The sequence below is a fragment of the Phalacrocorax carbo genome, chromosome 5 (assembly GCF_963921805.1).
Source record: "Phalacrocorax carbo chromosome 5, bPhaCar2.1, whole genome shotgun sequence".
NCBI lineage: Eukaryota > Metazoa > Chordata > Aves > Suliformes > Phalacrocoracidae > Phalacrocorax > Phalacrocorax carbo.
This window is the reverse complement of record NC_087517.1, coordinates 61,547,513-61,559,888: the sequence shown is the minus strand read 5'-3', so window position 1 is coordinate 61,559,888 and position 12,376 is coordinate 61,547,513. Positions and strand designations below refer to the sequence as shown.

General features: G+C 38.8%; 1 long non-coding RNA gene across 6 annotated transcripts in view; it reads right to left on the bottom strand.

Moving 5' to 3' along the window:
- LOC135313513 (uncharacterized) overlaps positions 1 to 12,376 on the bottom strand; it is a 252,953-nt gene that overhangs the window by 238,403 nt on the left and 2,174 nt on the right. The window contains exon 1 of one of the 6 annotated variants that reach the window (XR_010373147.1): positions 10,931 to 11,166. The exons of 1 other annotated variant lie outside the window; for it this stretch is intronic. This is a non-coding gene — a long non-coding RNA (uncharacterized LOC135313513). Of the gene's footprint in view, positions 1 to 10,930; positions 11,167 to 12,376 lie in introns of those variants that run through there. 4 more of the 6 variants (XR_010373148.1, XR_010373150.1, XR_010373146.1 and 1 more) reach the window with 4 other exon arrangements.

Sequence of the window (12,376 nt, the reverse complement as noted above, 5' to 3'; positions counted from 1 at the left end):
CAAGGCCATCTCGATGGCCTCATGGAGGGGAGCCCTGGCACGATGTAGTGGTGCCAGGGGAGCCATGCTTGAGGTGGATCCACTTCCATCAGTTCGTCTTGGTCTTCCGGTGGATCCACCTCCATGGGCTCCACACTATCAGCCACATGGCCATCGCTGCCACGTGGCTGATGGTGCCCCCTGCAACGCTGCCTCTTCTTCTGCCTCTCCTGCAGCCACCCGTCTCTCTTCCCACATAAATGTGGGCAGCCACTCACCTTGCTGGTCCCCTTTCTTCTAATCATTGTTGGAATCCAAGGACCTCAAAACTCAGCGAATTGTGGGTCAGCTGCCAGGGTGCCTGTTTTTATAGGGTCCGGAACAAACAACAGTGAGGTGGCTTATGACATCAGGAGGCCACTGTGATGGGAAAATGCATGTGGCCAAATATGGCTGTTCTGGGAGCTGGGGAGCCTCTGTCCTGAAAGATGGCCTCATGTGAGAGAAGGAGGAGGGTCAGGGGGGCTGAGGAACCCTCTCCTGGGGATCGCTCCCCTGTGCCCTCCTGCTGTCCCTTGGGCACAGGGATTGCCCTCCACCTTCCCTCATGTGCCTGGGCTCCAGCCCCCTCACCATCCTATGCCTGGGCTCCCCTGGATGATGATTGGCTTCCAGTTCAGGTAGATGATATGATTGATTGTTAACATAGGAATGAAACTGGTACGGAGATGAACACAGAGAAGTCTTCATAGGGTACAAAAAACCACACAAATAACGCTCTAGGACCTCTGCCTTCGCCATCTAGATAACATCCACTACTGTCCCTATTACTCAAGTTCTTTCATGTTGCACTTTCTCCATGTGCCTCTTTCATCTGAATCATTGGCTTTTTGCTTTTTCAGTGCTGCATTTTCATTTTCAGACTCTACAGACAGGTCCTCTTGGGTTGGCTCTTCTACTTCACTCCAGCTCTCAGAACAGAATCCAGCGTTCTCCACCATTACAGTAGGATCATCATCCTCATAACAACAGCACTCCTCAATGCTTTGGCTGTGGTAAAGGCCCCTCTCTTCACTGATGCCAGTTAGCTTGTCATTTTTCTGCATTAAATCATTACCTCCCCTTCCCATGGTGAGATCAGATAGCAGGTTTTCATCACACAGACACTCCTCATCTTCCATGCCCTCCATTCTTTCTGCCAGCTTTTCTGCAGAGGGCTGGCTCAGGTCAGGAAAATTGAAAAGAACTATGTCTTGTTTGCACTTGTTTTCAGCCCGCTCTGATTTATTGATACCTGTATGATGAATTTAAGCTTCCTGACAACACTGTGCTTTCTCCTCTGGATTTTGTGGATGCCAAGGATCTGTGGACAGTATGCTAAAAGCAACTGCTTTACTGGTATAGCAGAGTTTGATGCTAAGAGCATGGCATAAATTATGCCAGTATAACTAGGTTTACTTTTACAGTGCCCATCAGAGATATGCTTGTTTCTTGGGAAATTATCTTCCTTTCTTTTTCTTCTTCACTTATATCTGCCTGGATCTGGAGGATGAGGCACCCTTTTAGCATTCATGCAAGCAGCTGCCATATAAGAAAAACACACACATGTTTATTACAGCTGGGTTTATCACTAAGCAATGCAACTATTACATGCTTGCTGTCAACCTGCTATGTAACAGTGCATGCTTTTTCCCCATGTCCCACGCTGTGTGCTCATCACCAGTCAGAGTACACTGCTGCAAAAACGTGCATGGAAGCTTAGCAAAGTAACTGCAGAACCTAAACCATTAAGATACAGCTCTCCTAATACTGAAGAAATGGCTCCTCCTGAAGGCAAAATCTGGAACCTGTGGCTCTTAAAGTTATAGCATATAGGAAGCTAATACTTTTTTATTATATTTGCACTATATTGAGCTCTAAGCCCAGAAAAAGGAATATACAATCCAAGGAGTGCAGTTACAGAAAACCAAAGTGCAGACAAGCTCCATTTACAGCTGTGGAGGGACTCCAGCATGCAGGCAAGGCAGTAGTATCTGCTGAGGGATGACAGCAGGGTGATTTCTTGATGGAGAATTGGCAAGGTCTATGAGAAACAAACCTCTTAAAATGACTTGTAACTGTAGTTACTGTTTTTCATCAAAGGCAAACAAATCATCACTGAATTGTTACTATTAAACGTGTCTGAAAAAACCCAAATATTGGAGCTTTGCTGATTTTGTTACTATCTTAAAAGTGAAAATTGTGATTGAAACTAAGTTTATTTCAAATAAAAAAACTTGTACTCAGTGACATGAAAATAAGGTCATCTAGAGGTTATGTACAAAGTAAATAGGGGGTGTACATACACGCCCACTACAGCAGAATTCTCAATGTTAGGAGCGGGTTTAATTTATGACTTTCCCATCATTTTCCAATGTTAGATGTGCAAATATATGTGCTGTGCGCACACACATATACATATATATAGTCTTTAAAAATTTCTGTTGGTGATATGGGGATTACTCAGTCTTCTTTCCTGCTGTTCGCACTGACAACATAAACCATTATATTAATTTGTCTTGGAGTTAATTATTGCAAAATATCTCTAAAGGACTCTTACTTGAAACTCCTTTTAAAATAATTTTGAACAAGTAAAATCTTCATGTGGAAAAAGTTATAAATATCTCTTAAATGCTTTCCATGTAAGTGTGTCTATTTATTACAGATAAACATCTGCTCTTCCTTTTTCCTTTGAGCTGACTTTTCAGTGGGATTGATCCATGCAGTGAGTCAATCCGTACCCTGTGATTACAAGACCAGGGCTTTTGTTTCTCCTTTTTGAACAGTTTCTTAAGAGTAGGGAAACAAGGGAAAAAAATAACTGTGGAGGATGTTTTGTAATTTGATACATCTTTAGAAGCATCACAAAAAGTACATACTTTTGAGGTGGTTAATTTTTGAGAGTTCCTAGTAGACACTGAACTGTTTTTGTATTTCTCAATACTGCCTTCATGCAGCTAGTGACAGTCTGAAAGATCCAGGTTTGGAAGCTGCTGTTGAAATACCCATTTTAGAATGTGTTGGGACTATATCTCCCTGTAGAGAAAAATACATATTTGTTTCTGACTTGTTTACTTAAACTTCTAGAAGTAGAAAACGTAGGTGTTACGTGAATATTTCTGTCCTCACTAAAATGAAAAAGCAGTTTAGTTAGGGTTGGGATTTTTTTCCCCCAAAGCAAACATCATCTAACTAATCTCTTTGCTGTTCTTAAATAAACCAATGATTTACAGTAGAATTTGAGTATGTTATGGTCTAGATCTCCTTTAAATTATATGGGGTTTAAAACCCACGAGCATTACCCTTCTGATTCTCTCTCCATCCCACCGGTTGAGATAAGAACAGTTTAATAATTAAAATAATAATAATTTTAAAAATGCAATGGAAAGGAAAACAATGAGGCGCGAAACCCGGGGTGGGGGTGGGAAAAGGGGAATGAACCACTGAAACAAACCGCACGTGACACAGCCAGTCGGGGTCAGCTGCCCAGCCATGGTCCCGCCCCTCCCAGCCTCCTGCCCACGTGGCAGAGCGCAGGAAGCTGGAAAGGCCCCTGACCACCACAGGCACTACAGTGGAGAGAATTAACCCCTTCTCAGCCAAAACCAGCACAACCAACTCTTTCCAAGACTAGTTGTTGTTAAAGACTAAATTTTTGGCTACTCATTTCTACCAAAATTAGTCTGGAAAGCGGTCAGAAAAATCTGGGATGTAATTCAGTAATGAGAAGAGCAAAGAACTGTACTTAGGCAGGAATGATCAATGGCGCAATTACAAAAAACGCCAAGATTCAAATATGTAAAAAGATACTGGAAAGCAGAAGAGAAGCATTTGCCCTCCACATCTCTGATAGAAATAATTCAAACTGCAGTCAGGTTAGAAAATTCTCTGATTACAAGGCTAGCGAACCTTGGCATAGACCTTTTTGTCTTAGAAAGTTTCAGTGACAGGAGACTCCCAATTGCCTTTGTTGGGAATAATACAGGTTTGCATTTTGACAGGTGGTTGATCACAACAGTAGTTACAAGCAGAGAGGAGGATTGGTCTCTGGGTACTATCTAAGCCATCCTGGGAAGTTAATTGAGAAAAACGAGCATACTGTCAGGTGTCTATTTGTTCTCTAAGCATCTGTGCCCCTATTGAAAACTGGTAAAGCTCCAAAACTGAGAAAAATCACTTGACTAGACCAACCTTTCTGTATTTGTACATGGGATACTCAGTCTGTGTGATCAGATGTTGCACTCATTTGCTTTGAAATATGTTATTGGTATAAAACCATTGAAAAATAGATAATTCTGTAACTCTTACCTGGGTTCTCTTGTCCAGTGTTTGTGATACGTCAGGTTAGACACAATATTTTTATTAGGATGTGCAAGTAAACATCATTTAAATACAGGGTTGTTACACCAGATTATTCTATGACCTTGAAGTTAATAATAGTGTTCTTATTCTTAATTAGCTGGAAGCAGAAAGAATCCAACATATGAACGCTAATTGCTAATGCAATGAGTTAGATCATAAACTTCTTACATGTTTATCTGTTATCTAAATACTATTTGATAAGTAACACTTTTTACAGTATTTTTGGAAGCACTGACTGATCTTATACTTTGTACCTTTTTTCTGATCCCTTGTAATGCCTAAAATTATCTGTGACCATTAACAAGCATCCAGGAAAAATTAAGGACTTTTGTGGGCTTTTGAATACAGTTTTATCAGAATATTTAATTTAAACAACACGTATGCCCAACTGCTTTTTGTTTTAAAGGCCCAGCTTTATACTGCTTGCACTATCACTGTCCATTTACTTCAACTGAGGATTAGAAGATAAAGTGCCAATGTAATTTCCTGTGCACATACTCAATTTGAAATCGATACTGTGCCATGTGGACTGATGGCTCTCCCTGTAAGAGCTACAAAGATTTACTTTGGCTTTATGCTCACACTGTATTTTTCCAAAAGCAATTTTAATGTCTCTGCAAGGTGCACACTGATTTAATGGCAGCTTTCCAGTGCCACATGGGCAGTTGGTAAAAACAACTTAGACATTAAATGTTTTCTTTAGAATAGGTGCAAAACCCGATTTAAAGCCTTAGCTCTTCTCTATATGGAGCTAGAAAACTGATAGAACCATCTGAAATCAGATATTTCAGTCCCAGGGGCCATCAGCTCTGAAGTGTGTGCAGAACTTATATCACTGTGGAAAATGTTATCTCCTATCAAGATCTCAAAAAAAAATTATATTTCAGTAATCTTCTTAGCAGGAGCAGTTTTGCTGAATGCTACAAGTTGTTTGTTTTCTCCACCATTTTGGAAGCTAGTAACTGCATCCAGAAAAAATGCATTTCCTATTTTGACCACAAAATGCGAACAGAAACTTGCAGGATTAATGACAGCAGTAATGCCAAAATGTATTGCTCTAAGTGTACAGGACTTGCATGCAGACAAACTGAAACAGCCTGCAGACTACCCTGCATCCTTTTGTTTTCATGGCGTTAGTATTATAAGAAAAATAACACATTCCCATCCTTGTTGCACATTCAATATAACTACATTCCTAGTTGGTCTTGTCAACAAGTAATTTCTTACTAAATTTCAAAGAAATGTCATTCATTCCACAACTTACTAATGCTATAATTTATATTATATATACTTTGAACAAATCTTTTTCTTATAAAATTTGTACTGAAAATAATGTATTGTTTTACTAACCAATAGATATAAAGGACGTACACTTTTTCTATCTAAGCAATTTAAAATATGTTGGCAATTGTCATATACTTGTATGTTTATGTTTTGACATGTACAAGTGCACATACATGAACAGGAAAAAAATTAGACAACTGTACAATATAAAACAATTCATATATGCCATTGTATTTTTCCAGGTGAAATCTGAACCATAAACCCATGTATTTTAAGCTTATTTCATAACCTGAAACAAAGCAACTCCTTTTTCTTGAAGAGCAGAAGAGATAAAAATTTTTTAAAATAAAACATTTGAGTTCTCCCCACCCACAACCATCCAGCTACTCCTGCAACATAAACCTCCATAGGTCTATCAAATATAGCACAGCACTGAAATCAGGTGGCACAATTAAGTTGCAGTTGATTTTACTAGCTATGGTTTTAGTGACTCCCTCTAATGGACGTGTAAGGCAAGGAAGGTGCTGCTTTTCATATCCTTAGAGCTAAAGCAAACTTTTTGGTGAAATATTTATATTAACATTTGCTGTCATGATATTTGTCTGACATTACAATGACAAATTAACACTATAAGTATTAGTACTCATAAAAATCACATCTTAATTTCACCCTTGTTTTTGTCTATGCTAAAAGAATTCTCTTGACTGTTTATTAAGGAACTACCACATCACATGACTATCCAAGAAGAACAATAAGGAATGTTCATAAACAAGATATGAATACTTTCTAAAAAGGAATGCAGTGTGTTCACTGAAATAGAATCCTGATACCTGACAATGCACATGCAAAACAAAGGAGAAGCTAAATTCATACCCTTATTCATTCCATTACTTCAGGGAAACAAATATTTCATCTGTGAACATTTGTACCGAATAAAGTCAGCATTTTAGGTTCTCCATGAATGGTGAACTAGGTTTTAAGATCAAATAATACAGCTGTGGTTTTTAGAGAAGCCTGAAAGAAGTAAACATTTTTCTGAATATATCAGCTAAAAAGCACACAACAGATCTTAACAGCAGGAAAAAATTGTTTACAATAGCAGAAAGTGAAACATTTCTCAGGCTGAAGCTGTGAGTCACAATTCAGGTCTGGACGCAGAGAGCCACTGTCTGCAGAAAGCAGGAATACAATCATTATCATACCAGCAAGTCTTTGATACTGAGGTGCTTATTTTGGTTTGACATAAATTCATATTTAGGAAGAAAACTAAGGTTCACAATGATTATAAATATGCAAATAAATCTAGTTCCGTAACAAGAGCAGACCACTTCTGCTAAAACAAATATCAGAGCCACAATAAAGCTGACTGACTGTAATTCTTTTCTGCTCAGAAAGGACTTTTTGGGAGACACAAACTCCTAACTATTAATAAAACAAGTCAAAACCAGTTCACATTAAGAAGCTGCAGAGAATAAAATATGATATGGTAGCTAAGACGTATATGTTACTCTGTGTTAAGTTTGAATGTGTATAACAAAATTAAACTGTAAATTACCTGAAAAGGCTTGCTAACTGCCCAAGTGTCAAAATTCAGTGTTCATAAATAACTTTTTCCATAAGTTCTGTTTTTATTTGGACTAATGAAAATTATGGTAAAACACAGAAGAAATTATTTTGGTTTTTAAACAGAGATAAGCTTATTTACAGACTTATATAGCTGCAATCAGTGCAATATCACAGCAGGGTTTAGAGGTCATTTGCAGTGAAACAGAGGTTGTCTCAGAATCAGCCAAAACTGCAGCTTTGATCAAGCTGAAAACAACCCTCCTGAGAGGGTTCATGCTGGTACTTAACTTGGTTCCCTACCAGCTCCAGCCCCAGCGGGGTATAAAGGTGCATGAGGGCTGTACAGTTCTACCCCCAAGAGGTAGTACAGGTCTTCTGCCAGAATGGTACAAGAAAGGAGGGGGCAGGACATGCATGATTCATAAAGAATGTCTCTCTGATTTCCTAACTGGAAATGTATACACAGGCAGCTCGCAGTGAAGACTTTGGTTTGTTTACCTCCAGCTGTGGAGATATACCCTGAGGCTTTAGTTTGTGGTAAGATCCCTGCATCTATGCAGAGACCATGAAGCACACTAGACATGTATCTCAATTTGAGTGAAGAGGGCAAGATGATTTGTTCTGGCCATGCAAGAGAAAGGAGAATTTTAAAGTAGTTGAAACTATTTATCATCCCACAGCAACACTTTCAAATTTACATTAAATCTGCCATGAATTCAAATATTCATAATTTATATTGACTTTCTTTCTTGATAATTAGCTTTTCATTTGTAGGCAATACATTAGAAAATTAATTAACATGGCTGTAGTCAGGTTTTATGAGACTTTAGATCCCTATGCTAGTTAATTTAAAAAAATAGAAACATATCAGGAGACATTTTTCTGGTTAATTCTAAAATCTAATTAAAGTATAGTGACCAGGATGTGAGCAGCCATCTACAACTTAGGCGTACAGCTCAAAGCAGAGAGAGACACATTAGTCTAAAAAACAAAACCAAAAACCTTAAGAGTGAAAAATTGCTGAAAACCTGCAGTCTGGCAGATAGACAAAATAGGTCTTAGGTGCTAGATCAAGTTTCAGAAAAACACAAAGTTTATCTCTGAAGGCAGGGAGAGCAACAAAGGGAACAGGGAAGTGGCTAAAAGTCAGACTACAGAAAGCACCAAGAGGGCTCTTTGACAGGAAACCTGCATTGTGGAGAAACAGCCTACGTGCTCCCATGGAATCTGTAAATCTATAAGTTCCTGTTGCATATGTCAATCATGGCCAATTACTCACAATTTCCAAGCTATGCACGCTATGCTACACTCATATATGTTATCAGTTACTGGTTCCGAGACAATCATTATAGGGACCTGCTGCTTTTTTCTGTTGTTGGCTTGGGTTTTGGGGTTGGGTTGTTGAGGTGAGGGTTTTCTTTTGCAACAGATCTTAGCAACTGCTTGTGGCTGACCCTTAAGATAATTTTAAGATGTGTACCAGCAAAGGCTCAGTTATACTGTTGCCCACTCTTTAATCTCCACAGGAGGTATCATTCACCCTCTATGAAGTCACATTTTAGCCAATACCAACAAACAACAAAAGAAAGCTGATCAGTAAACAAATCAAGAACTCAGACATGTGATGGAGTTCCTGCATAAGAGCTGAGTCTCAACACCTGACCTTGCCTGCTCTTGCTAATGTAGAGGTTATACGAAAGTGGCTTAAGATAATCTTCACTGCCTCAGAGTTGCAACAAGTCACACACCACAGCTCATTTCTGTAGCTAGGCAAGCACAGAGTATTTGGTTATATCACACTAACTGAATCAAAATACCAAACACTATAGGCTGGACCTACCTTAACTCTGCCTCTAAAACAAAGGTGAAGGCACGACTTATTGCATCTGTATGCATGATTATGAGAAAAAGAACTGTGTGATAGCAGCTGTAACAATCAAAGACAGAAGCAATCAAGAACATTATCTGGGAAAAAGAGCAGGCAGAGACCCTTGTCTGCTGGCTCAAAACTTGCAGGTAAGACGAACTTGGAATTTTTCTGCCGTTACAGCCCCTCCTATGTTTGAAGGTACAGGATTTTGTGTATATTTTTTTAAATAAGAAGGACCTCACCAAAAAAAAAAAAAATCTTACTTGAATCAAACCTATACACTGGCTAGAAGCTTTCACAAAAAAATAATAAACCATGGATATCTTTTGAGTCAAGAAACAGCTTAATAATGTCCTATGTAATTCATGGTACTTTCTAGCATGTTTTTTTCCCTACCATTTCTTAATGCAACAAATTTAGACAAATGCCAAATCCCCCAACATTATGAGTTCAGTTTGTCTGAAACAAGCCCCATGACTCAAAATAGCCTCATGAAAGGAGATGGAATAACAGTTTATATGGTAGTGTATTCTCTATACATAAATACGCAGTAACTTACAGTAAAAGCTCTATTTTCCAAGCTGTAATAAGGCGGCCTTTGCCTGATGGTTAGAGCAAATGCAGACACAGATGTTTTGAACAGCTGTGTCTGCCTGAAAAGGCTGCACCTGCCCTCCATTAGTTTTAATTTACTATGGTAGGCTTGCCAAACCAAAAATTTATAAAATGCCTCAACATATGGAGCTAGTATTTACCTGGGAGCTAAGAACGTTCATTTTAAAAACGTCTAAAGATCACTGGTGCCTGATTTAAAAGCAGAACACTAGATGGAGCTATGTCCTTGTAGCATCACTAGCTTAATTTAGATCGTTAACAGCTCTCTCAGGTATAATTCCAATTAGCTACATACAAGCGGCCAGATCAATGGCTTGGTTAAATGTCTTTTTAATGGTGAACAAAAGTAACAGTAGGTTCCTGAAAACCCTTTTTTAAGAACTGCATGTGTCCATAAAAGCTTCTGGAAGACAAATAGAAGACTAGGGGTGGCCGTGGGGGGGGGGGACGACAGACGACTTGGCACACGACAAAACCCAACAATAACAAACAAAATAAAACAAACCCAGCTCAACAGTATAGTAGTCTCTGAGAAAACTATCTATATACTTTTTAAAAATTCCTTAATATACGTCATGTGTAAGACATGTAGTAAGAGATATCTGAAATGAATATTTTTATATCATGAGAGCAAAAAATAAGTTGTTTTAGTATCAAGTACCTATAGCTGTCCTGCAAAATTTCAAGAAAATTTCGAGTGTAATTCTATGTAGAGACAAAATATATTTATTTAAACTCTCATCTTGAATATTTCACATTAACTCCACCAAATAATGACGGGGAGGAAAATCCCACAACAGTATCTTACTCATTAAAAAAGAGCATACTACATATGTTTAAAAAAAAGGTTTCAAAGATTAAGAGAAGGCTGTCTACCTTACCAGAGGAAATTGGTAACGGGACTGGACACAAATCTCTGTTAAAGATAAAGCAGGCTACACTTTCTAATGAGACATAATGGATTAGCTGTATGGAGTCAATGGGGAGGGATTTTCCAATTCATTGTTTCCTGTCTACAGCCGATTTAACCACATTTACATGAAAGGAAATCTCTGAGTATTTAAATGGATCATTTTTTCACAAAGAGATTACACAGTACTTGCAGCTTTCACAGCCCTGCATCACAACTTTTATTCATTGTTTTAGTGCTGGTGTACAGTCTATGAATAGAGTACTGTCATTTGGGGAAAACGGTGAAATCACACTGTGACTAACCTTTGCTGTAGCCTTCCTGGAGTAACGCTTTTGATAAAGAAGGACATGGGATCTTGGGTATCTTTTGTAAGAATTCTTGAATAAATTGATAATAAAAGAATTAGAATGATTGAGACTGAATTTAGACTACATTAGTTGCAGCTAACTTACTCTCCTTTACAAACAGTAAAATCAAAGCTTTATAAAAACTTTTCAGCAAATAAAACAGCAATTTGGAACATACAACAAACTGATGTATCAAAACATGAATTTTTTTCCTACCTCATAGCCATGAACTTCTATCTAAGGAGCAAAGCCATTTAGAGCCTACGTCTAAGCGTCTGGTTTGGTCCTTACCCTTCAGTGACTATGAACCATTTTGCCACTTTTCTGTACAATCCAGCAACAGACCAAGCAGTGCACGATGAACGAACCACTAACACGCACAAGCCTAAACACCATTCAGGCATGTTCACAGGATCAGAAACATGGCCTGAACTCAAACACAGGGCTTCTCACCTTTGTCAGCATGATCCATAATGTGACTGTGACACTGAGGAAGAGAAACTAGGACAGTTCTTCTCAACAGTTTTTTAGCAAAATAAACATATATCCTGGTCATTAGATCTAGTTGATATAAGCAGTTATAGAGCAACATCTGGGATCTCACAGATAATTTTCCATCGATTTTTCGAGATGGAAGAGATTAAGATGGTCAGTAAAGCAGTATCCAGCAGTGTTCTCTTTTGATGTTCCTTCCTCTCTGGCTCTTTTCATGGGTCTTTTCTGAGAAGGATGGTTCTGCTCTCCCTGAATAAGCTTCATTGTTATATAAGAGAAGCAAAGACTTAACACAATGACAGCTTTGTGACAGTAATGTCTCTGCACTACTGCAGAAAAGAAACAAACCACTCTTATTAAGGGGGGGACTTCTAGAATAGTAATTAGCCAAGAGGCCAAGACAGATGAGGGAATGTTTCTGAAACCGACCAAACCAAGAGAGATGCAGAACTAATCCACTTCAGTTAAAATGGTATTAAACAGGATAGACAGGATCAACAAGCTCAAGGTAGCCCAAAATTAGGATTCTCTTTCCTTTCCGGTTGTACAATATTATCGTAGTGCTGTCAGCACTCCATATGTGAAACAATAGAGAAATGGAACAGTAAAACGATTACTCATGAATGCTGCAGTGGTAGCAGGACAGCGGTTTGTATTCTGTGCTTAGCCTGTGCTGTTCAACCTCCCTCAGCTTCTGCCTTTGCTTCCCAAGGGAGCCTCAGTAATTGCACAGCCTCTCTGTTCCAGGTCCTTTCCCTTCAGAGCACTAGGGCAAGGCCATACTCGCCTTCCCATGCACTGGCTGACACTGCTTTTCCCAACAAAACACTGGTGTACAGCATGTACCAGCAGGGTCTTGGCTATTTCATCTCAAGAATAAGCAAGAAAGGAAGTTAACAACCCTAC